The 16,104-nt window shown below is 31.4% G+C and overlaps 1 protein-coding gene and 1 long non-coding RNA gene across 2 annotated transcripts in view; one reads left to right on the top strand and one right to left on the bottom strand.

The window, feature by feature from the left end:
- The window catches only part of LOC139503703 (dual specificity calcium/calmodulin-dependent 3',5'-cyclic nucleotide phosphodiesterase 1A-like), a 133,301-nt gene that overhangs the window by 56,231 nt on the left and 60,966 nt on the right, over positions 1-16,104 (top strand). The window lies entirely within an intron of this gene.
- LOC139502614 (uncharacterized) lies at positions 12,325-15,171 on the bottom strand. The gene is made up of 2 exons (XR_011658895.1): positions 14,646-15,171; positions 12,325-14,505 (listed from the first exon to the last, which is right to left on the bottom strand). It is a non-coding gene; the product is annotated as an uncharacterized lncRNA (long non-coding RNA).

Raw genomic sequence — 16,104 nt, forward strand, 5'->3', positions numbered from 1 at the left:
CAAATATGGAAATGTGAATGTCTGATAAATTGGCTCAGTTCTTTATTAACTTAATTCTGAGGAAATTTGCATATACGGTCAATCCTGCGAAAAAGGTCATCTCTATTAAGTGAAAAAAGTTTACTTGCATGGCAATCTGCATAGTTCTTCTAAAGTTTTATTCTGTAGTAATATCAATTCATTTCAGACTTCAATTCTAAAGTCATATCTCTTAGAAGGGAGGTGGCCTTGCTGTGGCCAAGTGGTCTAAGTAGTTCTATTATTGTAATCACTAGCCTGACTAAATCAACACTGAGGTTGTGAATTCAAACCCTGCCCATGCTGGTGCACCTGACTCTAATCCTAATTGACTAGGAGTGTCAGTTTTCCTATTGTTTAAGGTCAGTGGTTTTCTCTGGGCACTCTGAGGCTTCATCCACCAATAAAAACTGGCCACTAGAAATAGCCAAAAAGTGGCACTTAAAAGTGGCATTTAAAGTTTTAACACCAACAATCAATCTTTAAGAAGTCTTCAACGCAGCAAGAAAATTCCTCACCCAAAGGAGGTCCTCAGCTTGCCTTTAAATAAAATTATGTTATAGATCAGGGAAAACTCCAAAACATATAAATGAACTAATATTAAAAATCATACAAGACTAATGCATAGTAAAGTAAAGAATACAATTCTTAAAAAGCAGTTAAATTTTGCAATTTGAAAATCATGTTAAATTTTGAACCTGATGTAATATATATTCTTATTTCATGAGCAATTCTAATAAGGGAATTGAAATAAGAAAGTTTATCGATTTCTTTATTAATGTTCATTTCATTTCAATTCATAATTTTTTGCAATTAAATTGAATCTTATTGGAAAACTTCAAAGAAAAGGAGGTTTCTATTTGCAATAAAGTTCTCATCTTGGTTTCTGATTTTCAAATTATACTGGATTACTTAGTAAAAATGGAAAGGTTAACTGAAAAAGAATAAGTTTTTTTTTTTTAGGTGAATAGTACGATGCCCTGAAAAAAGACATATTTTGGTACATGTCATACAGAGTTTTTTATATGAAATCAGTACTTATACAGAAGTTTATGAGTTAATTTGGATAGAAATCGACCTAATACAAGTGCACATATGTATGTACATGTAGGACTAAAAATTGATTGATTCTGGAACATTCAAAATAGAATGAAAAGATGAATGTTAGTCTTGTTTTGTATTAAAGGTTCTAAATATATCAATACAATTTTCAAACAGTTACAGACTCAGGTTGCATAGAGAATTTTTCAACCCGAAACAAGTTAACACATGTATTGATATTCATTTGCATAAGGTCCATTTCTAGCCAACGCATCTCATATTTGGATAAATCTATCAGAATGAAACAAATGAAGAATGGAGAACAAACAGCATTCAACAAAACAATAAACAGAAAAAATATTAGAATATAGATTATCAACCCCCCCCCAATCCCCCCCTCCAACCCTTCTGCCCCCCACCCCTCAATGAAAAGAAAGGAACTCAGACAGGTGACCTCTTGAGGAGTTTCTACAGTTCTTACTCAACATATAACACCAAATTTGTGTAAATTAAATCATTTCAGATATTCAGACTCTGTACCTCATGTTCATGATGGCAATTATAATTGTTTGTATCGGGGCAGTCCTAAGAAAAATAAAGTTACATTTGTGAAAAGATTTGATTTTAACTTATGAATTAAAACATGTTCTAAAAAACAACTAAGGGAAATGAAGAAAAAAAATCCATTGATTATAAATTGGCTGTTTTATTCTTGGAATTATTCCTGGAATTCTATGCTGAAATAGTATAACAGAACAATTCTCAATGAACGAGAATGTCCCATGCTGACAGATAATAATAACATTAAAGATTGTGCCCCATTCTCAATTATACACAAAGCTAAAGCTTTTTGATCTGATATTGTCTAGGCAAATCAACTGGAAGGTAGCAAGCTTACAGAATTCACAGCTGATTTGACGCAGAAAATTGATGGTTAGTTGACGTGGATATATCATGCTTTCTGTCATCTGATTCTGAACCATACTTTTAAAAACTCATTATTTGCAATGGTTTGAGGGAAAACCAATTCAAGAATTTTATTTTGTTTCATGAGAATCTTTATGAACTTTCTTGTAAATACTCTTAGGTCAAACATTCAAGGTCACTTCTTTTTAACAATCATTAATTGTCTGGTCAGGTCACTAATGAATCTTATCTGAATTTTAAAACCAATGTATTTTGAACCTCAGTTCAAAGGTCATAATGCTCTTATAAGGTCATTTTGTTCACATCTCATCTGTTGATATTTGTTTTTAGTTCATTGCTGTGATCATAAATAGGCCGATAGCTTTTCTCGTTTGAATTCTTTATCATTTTGGGCCTTTAATAGTTGACTATAATAATGCTGTATGGTTTTTGCTTATTGTTGAAGGCAGTACATTGACCTACAGTTGTAAAATTCTTTGTCATTTGGTCACCGGTAGAGAGTTGTTTTATTGGCAATAACACCACATCTTCTTTTTTAACCTGATTTCCGGAGGAAAAATCTGTTATTGATTTTGGTATGTTCATTGGGAGGGTGGCTGTCGAACAATGTCTGTGCAATTACTGTTCAACCAAAGCTTTAGAATTTTGATGATGAAATGGAGGTCAAGTTCAATATTGACAATTTTCACTTTCACTGCTCAGGAGTTATGGATCTTGAAAGATTGAAAAATGGTCTTCAAGTCATGTCCATGCTTTAACTCATGAACTATTTAACCAGAGCTTTAAAAATTTAATATGTTACAAGTTACAAAAATAAAAAAAGGGAGATCAATTCAATATTGATGATTGTCACTTTTACAGGAGTTATGGTCCTTACGTGATTGAAAAATGCCAGGACACATAAATGAATGTTAAAAAATCCAGTTAGCTGTCTTTCTAATGATAGTTAATAGCAAATGCACTTTATTTATGATATTATTAAATATACGTATGTTCATACATGTAGTATACAGAAATGAAAAAATATTGGAATTTAACAGAAAACAAAAAAAAATAACAGACTTAAGAAAAAAGGGAGAGTGCTTAAAAATTGTCATGTCTACATACAAGTACCTATGAATTTTGATACCTTTTTTTAAATTCCTTAGACATAAAATCTTTTAAAAAAATTTACATGCTATCAACCAAGCTCTAAATGCCCGCGATTTTGCGAGTGTGTCTACTAAATATGAATTTGAATAAGGTATGACATGGGCTTTGTCTAGTAAATATGAATTTGAATAAGGTATGACATGGGCTTTAATTTTGGCCCAGACACAGTAAAAAAAATATAAGCCATCTAGAGGTCAAGTTCTAATTTATATTAGAAAATATAGTTTGAATTGCTTCACCATATAATGTTTCCGTCAGTCTTTAATCAACTAAAACTCAGCAAGAACACTTCTAACAAAGAATTATTTTGTGTATCCTGATAGCTAAAGATTTCTCATTTAGGAGCCTGATAAAGTTATTGTGCCAGGGATGAATATCTCATGAATAAGAGATAAAGTCCTTTCTCGTGTCTATCAGGGAAATTTACATTTTGGTAACAAGACAGATCCGTGAAATTGTAAAGACCATACATCTTGTTTACAGTAATCCTGAAACATTGCAATGCAATCCTCTACTTGTAATTACAATACTGAATTTATTGACAATATGCTTGTTCGTAATTCCTTACTATATATGTTTAAAGGTCAGAAGTTACTGAAGGGTCTGAAAATTCGCTTTGACGCATAACTCTTCGAGACAAATTATTATCAAGTTTGTAAATTTTGTTGTTGTTTAACCTCAGAGAATTCAAATTCGAAATCTGCATGAAAGCAGCAAGTGATTTGTCATTTTATTGTTTTGTTTATCCTCGGAATTTATTTCTAAATTGCATCGGAATACTATAATATGTGCTGAAAATCTCTGTAGATTTTATTATAAACTTTTAAAACTTGGAGTGATTTAAATAGAACTAAATATAATATTTAGACATCTGAGTTTATTATCGTTCAAAACTATATATTGACACATTACCGTCTTTTTAGTTGTTTTTTTTCATTTGGTTTCGGTCTCGATTATTGATATATAAACATTTACCAATTGTCTTTAATGATATATATCATGTTTGCATTATACATAAAGATTGGCCTTATTTGCTAGCAGCATTTTTTCCATTTTCTAACTTTCTTGATGCATTCATATAAGAGAAACTCTGATTAATTTGACATAGTCACAACATTAAGTTGACATTATTTTTTTCCATTCCAAAAAGTTTCATGTAAAAAAAATGTAAATGTTGAAATTGATAATTAGGTCTAGTTGACCTATAATATCTATTATAACAGTGCAACATTTCATTGAGATTGATAATTAGGTCTGGGTGACCTATAATATCTATTATAACAGTGCAATATTTCATTGAGATTGATAGTTAGGTCTAGTTGACCTATAATATCTATTATAACAGTGCAATATTTCATTGAGATTGATAATTAGGTCTGGGTGACCTATAATATCTATTTTAACAGTGCAATATTTCATTTAGATTGATAATTAGGTCTGGGTGACCTATAATATCTATTATAACAGTGCAATATTTCATTGAGATTGATAATTAGGTCTGGGTGACCTATAATATCTATTATAACAGTGCAATATTTCATTGAGATTGATAATTAGGTCTGGGTGACCTATAATATCTATTATAACAGTGCAATATTTCATTGAGATTGATAATTAGGTCTGGGTGACCTATGATATTTATAACATGCAGTGCAATGTGACATTGATTTATTATCTAATAATCACTGTTGCATTAAAAGTTCCTGATTTATCATCGATTAATCATTGTTGCATAAAAGTTGCTTAAGGTCAAATTTTATTGCAAATCTTGTGGGATTTATAGAAATGTTTACATTGCAGAAAACAATGGCATATTTTCTTTTATTAATATAATATAATTGGAAAAATTTGTCACAACATTTGCTGGTAAACATTGATTTTTTTCTAGTCGCATTGAAAACCTAAAATGACTGCAGTATCATAATTGTTGGCTGATTACCTAGAATTGTATAATTTTATTTCAAAACAAGCCAATATGATGTCCAATAGCTGTATGTAAATTTTCATACCACATTTTCTTTTTTTTTATACCCAATGGCCAATTTTGTTTTTAAAGTTATCGATACACTTTGTATTTTTTTTTTTTAAATATATACATTTAAAAAAACTAAAAAAACGTTAATGATTAAATTAACAAGGTGTATGGCAAAATTGAAGCTACGACAGCATTTACAAATCATTATTCCTTGTTAAATTTAGAAATAGATAATACAATTAGAGTTCCCCTTAAAAGAAATACAAATGTCATCAATTTGGTGAAATTTCTTAAAGAATTTTATATTTTCAATTTTCCAAATTCAATTAAAGTACTGTTTTTTTTAGATTAAAGTACTTATATATTTGGAGGATCTTTCCCTGAACAGACACCAGAGGGGTTGGTAATGGATAGCCACGGATCAGTATCTGTGTCTTGCTATTCGTTGATTATGACAAATTCATTATTTGGTCCAATCATATGTCCTCCGTTACTTATAAAAAATGCTAACAGTAATGGATAAATCTATAAAGTATATTTCCGCAAGATTGAAATATAATATTGGATCCTTGTGAATAGTCAGCATGAAGAAAAGGTTCTAACAATACAGATTTTAGTAATTAGTTTTTTCACATTGCAAGTTCTGCAATTATAGTTTGTGGAAGTCGTGCATCTCTGCTCGGGACGCTGGAAGTTATTGGATTTTGAAATCTGTATTTGGAGAAAAGTTAACTGTTTCTTTTCTGTCATGAACAGTTTATAGGTGGGAAAAGTTTTAAAACTATTTGAATATCTATTTTTGATGAGGATTTGACAATTGTTCATAACACTTTGGACCTTCTTAAGTGTTTAACTTTGAAATAGTGTTTTGTTGTTAAAACGGGAAAATTATAGCATTTTATTTAGATTTTTATATGAATTGATTTAAAGGCTATTTAGAAAAATCGGACAGATATTTATTTCAATGATATTATATACAATTGACAATTTTGATAACTTAATGAGTTTGTGGATAAAAGACAGATTCCAGTTTATGAATATGAATAATTTTTACAATTAAAGGACAATTTCAGCACATAAACATTAATCTGAAGACGGCACTGTAACTTTCATGATTCTAAGTGCAAATATAAAGTTACATTCCAAGGAAAGAACCAAGGAGTTTAGGAGTTTGATTAGTTATTTAATTTCCATAGACATTTAACAATTGGGGCAGACGACAGCATCAACATCATAGCAACATGAAGCAGACGATCCTGCTGATGACAATGGCTTCAGTAGAACTTATGTCTCCTGCTTAATTACTGTTTTGTTACCAGAAAATAAACATTTTCATCCAAGTTTATAGTTGCTTAAGAATCAGAAATTTAGTTTTAAGAGGCAAAAGTATAATGGACTTGCCGCCTTTGTTTACAAACAAAGCTTAATATTTAAATAGAAACTTAATGATCCTGAAGTGATGCCTCTATAAAGTTAAATCAGGAACTGTAATACTTTTCATTGTGCTAAATTTACTTTGGATAGACGATTCAGGACAATCATGTCTACGGGAAAGAGAATATTGATACCGCCAAAAATCGTTGGTAAGTTAATTTCGAATATTCAGTTTAATAATATTTGGTAGAATTTTTTTGATACTGAAGAACTGGTCAAAAGAAATATTTGTAAATAACTGTACAATGACACAGTGTTACAGGCAACAATGTGTGTTGCTTCAGGTTTTTGTAAAAAGTTGCCAGTCACTTGTTTGCCCTTTTTGCAAAATACTTTTATTGTTTTCTCTCAGAAAGCAAAATATAATTGTGAGTTAGTCCAAATGGGTCAACTCTCAAGATTTTGAAAGGATAATCCCTGTTTGGTTGGTTTTTGCAAATTGTTTAGATTGTATACTGAATAATAGTTTAAATGCAGGGAAGATAATCATGGTATTTTTTAGAAAAAATATCTGAACTTCTATACTCTTCACATTCATAGTCTGAATGTTATGACTTTGTAAAAGGACAAATTATTTTCCAAACAATGTTTACGCTAATGTTTTCAGCTGATAAATTCTTTTATGATTGCATTTTGCCTTCACATTGTTTTTTTAAGGTATTTTAACATTGATATTAATTCAGTTATATTGTAAAAGTAAGTTAAAATATCATAAAAATAGTTCAAAAGTCTTTAATTGGCTTCAATGCTTTTTTTTTTTGGCCTTTTAATAGTTTTTTGTAGTCTGGTATACAAAATTTTAGCCTGGTATCTTTGATGAGATGTTTTTTTTTTTTTTTTTTTAAAGAAAACAGTTTTTAAAGGGAGATAAGTACTCCTTTTTTAAAAGATTGAAGAATGTTTCTGCAAAACGATTGATTCTAACCACCGTCACCCATAAAGCTATTTTTGTCAGCCAATTTTTTCTTTGTAACTTATGAGGTGAGACAAACAATTGGAAAGCACATAATATATATATAATGCAATTTTTTTAATGTCAAACCGTGTGACACAAGAATTAGCATAAAATCAAATCTAGGTGATAATATCTCTATTAGATTTTCTGTGTCAATTCAAAACAATAATCTTCAAACGAATAGGGTTAACTTATGGACCACTTGAGAAATACAATTATGCAATAAAATAATGTGCAATAAATTATCATTTTATTGCACAACACACAGGGCCAGATTGTCAACGACATAACAATCAATTTTGAATTACGGCTTTGATCTTCCGAGATTACAATGCAAACTTTCCAAGCTTTTAGGAATCGTGTGTAAATAATGTCGCATGTCGCAAGCATTGCTTTTCATTCAATTATCAACTTTCACATGTATTGATTAGAATTTGATTGAATAAACATTAAAATGATTAAACGATCGTATGTAAACAAAGCAAAATCCAAAAATCAACGTCTGTAAATAGAAAAGATGTTGAGCATGATTATTTATGTTATATTGGTATTTCCATTCAATGGATTACAGTCTGATTTGAGTTATATTTAAACTTTAAATACTTTTTCGTTTTTGAAAATCAAATATCAAATATTAAATATTGATAATCGTAACAGATGCAATTATAGGCTGATGATTGTTGAAATATTTGACATTTACGATTTTGAGAGGAACACATGAAAATTAAGTGAACAGTGAACAGCTTGCTATTCGATTGAAGCTTAATTTGTATGTAAAGGATTTTTATATGAAAAAGAAATTTTCGTTATGGATAAACATTACATCATTTGTAAGTATTTGTTTGTTATTTCTATAATTTTGAAGATCTGTGGTCAGCAAAAATTTCCATGAGGTAAAAAGTATGTAGATATTAAAAAAGTTCTGGTATCATATTAGTACTTGAAAATGAAAATGAATTTCATTTTCATTATTTTCATAATTTAAATGGATTTGTATAGAATGTACTGTAAAATTTTATACAAGGGGAGATAACGTACATACATAGAATTTTGGTTTTGATTTGAAAAATTAAATTGTCTTTATATATTTGTATTTGACTTTAAAGTATTAAGTATACTATTTAGAGGCCTAATTCAATTGGAACCTGCAGTGTCAGTCAAATCAAGTTTTATTTTTTAACTATTTCATTCTGTACTGTAAAAATTACTGACCAGGCTGTAGACATGAATCAAAACAATTCTGTTGTTATCAAATTGAATTAGACACTTTCGTAACTTTAAACTATATAATCATTCTTATCATAAGGAAGCAAAAGTTTTCAGTTTCACACTTTTTGAATTGACTTATAAAGCAATAAACAAAACAAGATCCATTTTTTTTTTAATTTAAGGAAACAAATAAATCTTTCTGTTAACTTTTTAAATACATGTACTTTTAAAATAGTCAATTCTATAGAAATTATGTAAGTGTGTAGTGAAGTTTTAAACAACCTGTTAGATTTGATATTTGTATCTAATATTTCTTATGGATAAACTAAAGGGGTATATTATTTGTAAGTATTTTTTGTCAAACTATATATAATTGATAGGATATTTTTGTTTTGTTTTTTCTCTTGTGAAAAGTAAAATCACAAAAATACTGAACTCAGAGGAAAAATCAAAATGGAAAGTTCCTTATTAAATCAAAAGCTCAAACACATCAAACAAATAGATAACAGCTGTCATATTCCTGAATGGTACCGGCATTTTCATATGCAGAAAATGGTGGATTAAACCTAGCTGGTTTTATAGCTTAAGCTAAACCTCTCACTTGTATGACAGTTGCATAAGATTCCATTATATTATGAGTAAAATCATTGTAATTTCTAAAAATGAACTTCTCTTGATATTTGCATTATAAAGTTTTGAAAGCATTGAAAGAGAAAGGTTAACAGTGACCTTCAACAATAGCCAAAATCTGTCTGTCATTTAGGAGTTAGGGCCCATGATTGCTTTTGAAACCTTTTGACATCCTCTTATGTTTACATAAGGAATAAAAAGCAGAATATAAAAATTATAAAGCAAAGAAAAATAGACCATGCCTTTAAATTTTTGTAAAATCAAATGAACCAATCATTCTGAAACTTTTAAAAATATAATTAGATATAAGAAGACGTGGTATGAGTGGCAATGAGACGACTCTCCATCTAATAATTGTTTACCAAATATGGTACTAATATGTAAGTACAAGGTTAGTGAAACTATTGGTAAACTGTAATGGGTAAAAAGAATAAAGGTATATTGTGGGCTAAAATTGCTTTCTAATGATTTAAGGAAAAAATATTTTCTTTTTCCTTTGTTGGGGAAGTTTTTGACAAAAAAAACAAAGTGACTTATTGGCACTTGTGGCCCAAAAGGTGTCATTATATAGTCATGAAACATGTAATTTAAATATATTAGAAGGGGTATATCTATATGTAGGGTAAAACTAAATAATACATTAACCCAATAATATGTTCAATCCAAAATAGCCTGGGGTCCTGGCTAATCTTGTCAGTATACGACGTGCAGCTAGATTGGGCCGGATCCCAGGCTAAATCCAATATTGAATGTCCTTTTGAATAAATTATCTTGTGCCCCTCAACTTTATTTTTCAAACACAAAAAGTGACTTATTAGCACCTAAGAGCTCAAAAGGTGTCATTATATATGGGTATATATAAATGTAGGGTATAAACTTTAATTATAACCCAACAATATGTTTAATTCAAATTAAATGTCCTCTTGAATAAATTATCTTATGCCCCCGCAACTTTTTTTTCAAAACACAAGTGACTTATTAGCACCTGGTACTCAAAAGGTGTTATTACAAGGGGTATATATATGAAGGGTAAACTTTATTTATAACCCAACAATATTTTTAATCCAAAATTAATGTCCTCTTGAATAAATTATTTTTTATAACCCTGCAACTTTTTACAAAACGCAAAAGTTACTTATTAACCAAAGTTATGTAAAGGGTGTCATTATATTTATTCATATAATTTTAATACATATTAAAAGGGTAATGTGGGGTAAATTATAATGATATATTAACCCAACAACATGATTTAATTATCCAAAATTAATGTCCCCTTGAATAAATTATTTTTTTTATTTCATTGATTTTAAAGAAAAAGATTATCATAATTTAACATACCAAATGAGTATATTATTTTGTTCTTGTATTCAAATGGCCTTGACATTAAATATTACTGTTTGCTTTTTAAAAAATATTGGTTAAATCCTGTAAAATAATTTTTGAAACCAAGAGATTCAGAAATTAAATGTCATATGCAGTCCTCATGTATTGTCAGTCTTGGACAGGCCAGTGTCCTTATAAATAATGTTTGGGTCAATCAGAGGGTGGTCAGTCATATATGAATAGCCAGGGAATGGCATATTTAACGCAAGTGAATATGAAAATCAACATTAAGCAATATATTCTAATGATATAATGAGATATATTGGATAGATTTCCATCTTGAATTTGTATGCAGTAGATTTACATAGCAAATACATGTATCATAATAACTACCAGTCTGTGCCAAGTAAAAATCTACTGGAAATTTTAATTTAAGAGAAAGATAATATTCCTCAGAGAAATCGGTACACATAAGTTACGCTGATTTATACATATTTGTAATTGAACGAGGATAAATGATGAAAGGAATTCATTACGATGAAATTGATCATGTGGTGTCGACTACTTTCCCGATGTAATATTCATAAAGTACTTTTATAATACATATTACGTTGATTGATCAGATTCAATTTCCCAAAATTTTATTTTTCCCAGAATTCATGTTTAGATGGAATTATTGTACAGATTGATTAGACTCCTTGATTAACAATGGCAGATTTATTGTTGATTACATGTTTACGAGGTGACCCTCAGATGTCGGATATTCCCAATTGATAATGTCACAAATATATATAAATTTTATGTGATTGCAAATGAGTAGAAGAATAATATACGAGTGGTCAGAGACAAGAAGAATTATACTGTGGTTTTTATACAGATAAGACCTTGGTTTTCCTGTTTGAAAGGTTAAATTTACTCTAGTCTAGTTTTTGAGCCCTTTATTATAGCTTGCTGTTCAGTGTGAACCAATGCTCCATTGTTAAAGACTGTAGTTTGATCTTACATGAAATGGTTTAATGTACAAATTGTGACTTGGATGAAGAGAACTTATAATTGTCTCATTGGTTTGAGCTATAATCCTCCTAGAGACTTAAGCTTATATGACTATGGAACAAGTGAAACAGATACGTTGAGAAATGCAAAGTAGCCATGTTCTTGAGGGGAATTGGTTGGGTTCACACTAATATGTTTTAATATTGCCACTTTCTGTAAATGCCTTTCCCTAGTCAGGGGTCTGTAACTCAGGGATACAATGTCATTTGTTGCTGTATATCACATTTGTGTTTCGTTTCTTGTTGTGTTCATGAGTCAGGCCTTCAGTTTTTTCCTTTGAATTGTTTCATATTTTTCATTATATTTTACTGGGCCTTTAATAGCTTGCTTTGCGGTATGAGGTTTTGTCATTCTTGAAGGCTTAAATGGTTTATCATTGATATTGTAAATATAATCTTCAGGAGACTCAGGTCTTTTTAAAGTTCTATATTGTCTGCATGAACTATAAAAATAACATTTTATACACAACACAATTTAAGATTTATGTTTATTAATAAAATATCAAAACATACTAAAACTACAACTAAATGAACTGTATCATAACAGTACATATCTTTCTACATTGTATGACAATTTATATAATACATTATTGGCTTTCTGGGGGCGGTACTCATTCACTTAAGAGAATTGAAATAAACATTTCAAACTATTCAAAATATGAGAAAATAAATTCAAAACTTATCAAAATATGAGAAAAATAAAAATAAGCGATTAGTAAAAAATGTTCCTGTGGCGATCCCCAGGAATGAACCTATTTGTTCCTCGGCAGGAATGAACCTATTTCCTGGGGTTATCCCTAGGAATGAACCTAGTTCCTGGGGCGATCCCCAGGAATGAACCTATTTTCCTCGACAGGAATGGACCTAATTCCTGAGGCGACCCCCAGGAATGAACCTAGTTCCTGGGGCGATCCCCAGGAATGAACCTATTTGTTCCTCGACAGGAATGAACCTAATTCCTGGGGCGATCCCCAGGAATGAACCTAATTGCTCCTGGGCGATCCCAGCGTAGTAAAAATACTACTTAAAATACAATTTGTTCCTCGACAGGAATTACCTATCTGATGTATTATTGAATTGGGGGAGTATGATTCCCCTGGAATTAAAAGCCAAATGAAATGAGTTCATAAAATGAAAGAATGAAAGCCCCCAAGAAATAATAATGCTATCAAATACAAATGTAAAAAAAAATTAAAAAATTACATTAACAATACAATAATTTCAAAAACAACACATTTCTGTTGTGCTTTAAAAAGAACCCTCTACCAGTTCTGAAAGAGTGATCACATTAATCACTTCTCTCTAACCCAGACAGATAAAATAACTCTGTCTTACATAGTTAAAATTCTTGCGTTTAATGCTTAAAGAAGTGTGACTAGTTCTGACACATTAACTACATGTATGAATGCATGAATCAAGGTATCGTCCTCCTTATATATTCCGGTGCTATATAGTTCTGAAGTCTGCATCAAGATATAGCTATCCTCATATCTAGTGCTTAATAGTTCTGAATTCTGCATCCGAAAATGATAGGTTAAAATAAACAATGTTGAACTGTTGTCTAACACATTATACTATATATGAAGGCAGGCATCAGGGTATTGTTTTCTTATATATAACGGTGCTATAAAGTTCTGAAGTCTTCATCCGAAAAACAAAGGTTTTAATATCTGTATCTGTATTTTCCTGTAAAATAAAATAAAAGAAACAACCTGGGAAGTCTTAGTAATCCTTAAACAAGAGAGTCTAAGTGGAAATACTAGCTGAGTTAAATATAACACGTTAATACATAATAAAAGATAATATGACCTGTGGCGATCCAGCAGGCGTAGTACAATACACATGAGTAAATTAACCTGTAGCGATCCAGCAGGCGTAGTACAGTATACATTAAGATAATGAATGATCTGTGGCGATGCAGCAAGTACAATACGACCTGTGGCGATCCAGCAGGTGTAGTACAATATACATAAAAAGAATGAAAGACCTGTAGCGATCCAGCAGGTTCGACCTGAAATATAATATATAACTGTACTGTATGAAATGTACACCTGGAGAGATCCCTGCATGTGTGGAGCAATCTAGACTAAAGATATTAACATGATAAATACTGTGTGCTACATGTACTATGTGCTGAAATATAATACATATAAAATAAATACCTACATGTATGCATACTATACTGAAATAATGAATGACCTGTGGCGATCCAGCAGGGGTAGTACGACCTGTGGCGATCCAGCAAGCGTAGTACAATACACATAAATAAAATAACCTGTGGCGATCCAGCAGGCGTAGTACAATACACATAAATAAAATAACCTGTGGCGATCCAGCAGGCGTAGTACAATACACATAAATAAAATAACCTGTGGCGATCCAGCAGGCGTAGTACAATATACATAAATAAAATAACCTGTGGCGATCCAGCAGATGTAGTACAATACATGTATACCTAAATAAAATTACCTGTGGCGATCCAGCAGGCATTGTACAATATATATAAATAAAATAACCTGTGGCGATCCAGCAGGCGTAGTACAATACACATAAATAAAATAACCTGTGGCAATTCAGCAGATTTTGTGCAATATACAAAATAAGAAAATGACCTGTGGCGATCCAGCAGGCATAGTACAATACACATAAATAGACAGAATGACCTGTGGCGATCCAGCAGGTGTAGTACAGTATACATAAATAGAATGACCTGTGGCGATCCAGCAGGTGTAGTACAGTATACATAAAGAGAATGAATGACCTGTGGCGATCCAGCAGGGTAGTACGACCTGTGGCGATCCAACAGGCGTAGTACAATACACATAAATAGAATGTACTGAAATAATGAATGACCTGTGGCGATCCAGCAGGGGTAGTACGACCTGTGGCGACCCAGCAGGCGTAGTACAATACACATAAACAAAATAACCTGTGGCGATCCAGCAGGCGTAGTACAATACACATAAATAAAATAACCTGTGGCGATCCAGCAGGCGTAGTACAATACACATAAATAAAATAACCTGTGGCGATCCAGCAGGCGTAGTACAATATACATAAATAAAATAACCTGTGGCGATCCAGCAGATGTAGTACAATACATGTATACATAAATAAAATTACCTGTGGCGATCCAGCAGGCGTAGTACAATATATATAAATAAAATAACCTGTGGCGATCCAGCAGGCGTAGTACAATACACATAAATAAAATAACCTGTGGCGATCCAGCAGATGTAGTGCAATATACAAAATAAGAAAATGACCTGTGGCGATCCAGCAGGCGTAGTACAATACACATAAATAGACAGAATGACCTGTGGCGATCCAGCAGGTGTAGTACAGTATACATAAATAGAATGACCTGTGGCGATCCAGCAGGTGTAGTACAGTATACATAAAGAGAATGAATGACCTGTGGCGATCCAGCAGGGTAGTACGACCTGTGGCGATCCAACAGGCGATAAATCTGTATACTAGCCTAGTATATGGTAAACCCGGTGTGTTCTGTATGATCTAAGATCTCATGTATCACGATCACTGACTTCCGAGCCTGACTGATTGTAATTGCATCAAATACAACGATGCTTCCTCTCAATTCATCAACAATACTCTAACCCCCCTCTAGGGCACTATTCCTACTAAGCTAAAAATAGATGTTATGTAATTTCCTAAGAATAAACTAGATACCTGCCTGCTGAAATCATTGATAACAGATGCATTGTATTGTGTATAAACTATAATTTAATAAATCAAATTTCCTAATGTGCAAAGACTTTGTGACCATTTTATGCCAAAAAGGATATCACAGTGGTTCCAACACAATAATACTGTTGGTAAAACACTCACTTCTAAAATTACTCATCAGTGATTTTAAGCAAAATAGAAAACATGCTAGGCCACTTGTCTAAGTCAGTCAACTGTAAACATTATTCTAAAGCTATGTTCCATCGTAGTACAATCCAGTTTCTCTATGACAATTATCCTATTCTAACCAGTTCTTCCTAGAGATGCTAATAAGTGTCCACTCTCAGGAACTTGCAAAGTCCAGCTAACTGCTAGTAGTGAGCTCCAGTGAGTGCAGGTCATTCAAGTTTGTTCTTTGTTTATAACTGCCATTTGCCTATGGTTTTATTTGTCCCGAAAACAAGATTTCGTTCTTCCTTTGTTGTTGTTTAATTAACCGATAGATGATAATGTATGTAAGGTTTCCCGATAATTTTTGCTTATATATGTTTTCATGTTAATTGGATGCCTTAGAAGTACTTATGAAGAATTAGTTTAAATAGATTGCTAATCATTACATTTTAACTCGAAAAGTTTTACGAAAACGAGTGCATTAAAAGCCACAGAATTTGCTCATGGGCTTATGTTATCTTGCCATTCTT

Source organism: Mytilus edulis, chromosome 14 (genome assembly GCF_963676685.1).
Source record: "Mytilus edulis chromosome 14, xbMytEdul2.2, whole genome shotgun sequence".
Classification (NCBI taxonomy): Eukaryota; Metazoa; Mollusca; class Bivalvia; order Mytilida; family Mytilidae; genus Mytilus; species Mytilus edulis.